The sequence below is a fragment of the Colobus angolensis genome, unplaced genomic scaffold (assembly GCF_000951035.1).
Source record: "Colobus angolensis palliatus isolate OR3802 unplaced genomic scaffold, Cang.pa_1.0 Scaffold802, whole genome shotgun sequence".
NCBI classification, from domain to species: Eukaryota; Metazoa; Chordata; class Mammalia; order Primates; family Cercopithecidae; genus Colobus; species Colobus angolensis.
In genome coordinates, this window is record NW_012121844.1 from 30,366 (window position 1) to 31,535 (window position 1,170).

The window sequence follows — 1,170 nt, forward strand, 5'->3', positions numbered from 1 at the left end:
CAGTTTAAGTCCAGTGTTTTTTTGTTGGCTTTCTGCCTTGATGACCTGTCTAGTGCTGTCAGTGGAGTGTTGAAGTCCTGTACTGTTATTGTGTTGCTATCTCTTTTCTTAGGTTTTCTTAGGTCTAGTAGTAATTGTTTTATGAATCTGGGAGCTCTGAATATAGATGTGTATATATTTAGAATTTTTAGATATTATTGAATCTATCCTTTTATCGTTATATATGTGACCATTTTTATCTATTTTTACTGTCGTTGCTTGAAACTCTTGTTTTATCTGATATAGAAATAGCTTCTCCTGCTCACTTTTGGTTTCTCTTTTTGCGAAATATCTTTTTCCATCCCTTTATCTTGAGAGTACAGGAATCCTTACATGATAGGTGTGTCTCCTGAAAACAGTAGAGAATTTGGTTTGTGATTTTTAAAAATCCATTCTGCCAACCTGCATCTTTTAAGTGGAGCATTTAGACCATTTACATTCAATGGTAATATTGAGATATGAGGTGCTATTCCAGTCATTGTGTTGATTGTTACTTAGTGACTTTGTTTCCTCTATTATGTTTTGTTTTATAAACCTTGTAAATTGTATGCTTTCAGAAATTTCTAATCTGTTTTGTATCAACCTTTTATTTCAATATTGAGAACTTTTATATATATTTCTTGTAGGGCTGGTCTAGTATTGACAGATTCCCTCAGCATTTGCTTGTTCAAGAAAGACTTTATTTTTCCTTCATTTATGAAACTTAGTTTTGTTTGATACAGAATTCTTGGCTGACAATTTTTTTCCTATTTAAGGAGGCTGTAGATAGGACTGCAATCCCTCCTGGCTTGTTAAGGTTTCTGCTGAGAAGTCTGCTGTTAGTCTGATAGGTTTTCCTTTACAGGTTATTTTTAAAAATTATTTTTATTTAATTTTATTTTATTCTTTTTATTTTTGTCTGATTGGATTAATTTGAAAGCCTTGTCTTCAAACTCTAAAGTTCTTAATTCTGTTTGGCATAGCCTACTCTTAAAACTTCCCACTACTTTTTTTTCCCCCCTGGAGACAGAGTCTTTCCCTGTCACCCAGGCTGGAGTAGCATAATCTCAGCTCACTGCAACTTCCACCCACTGGGTTCAAGCACTTCTGCTTCAGCTTCCCTAGTAGCTGGGATTATAGGTATACACTACC

General features: G+C 34.2%; 1 protein-coding gene across 1 annotated transcript in view; it reads left to right on the forward strand.

Moving 5' to 3' along the window:
- The window catches only part of LOC105502751 (ankyrin repeat domain-containing protein 26-like), a gene marked incomplete at its 5' end in the record, with an annotated part of 39,033 nt that overhangs the window by 3,341 nt on the left and 34,522 nt on the right, over positions 1-1,170 (forward strand). The window lies entirely within an intron of this gene.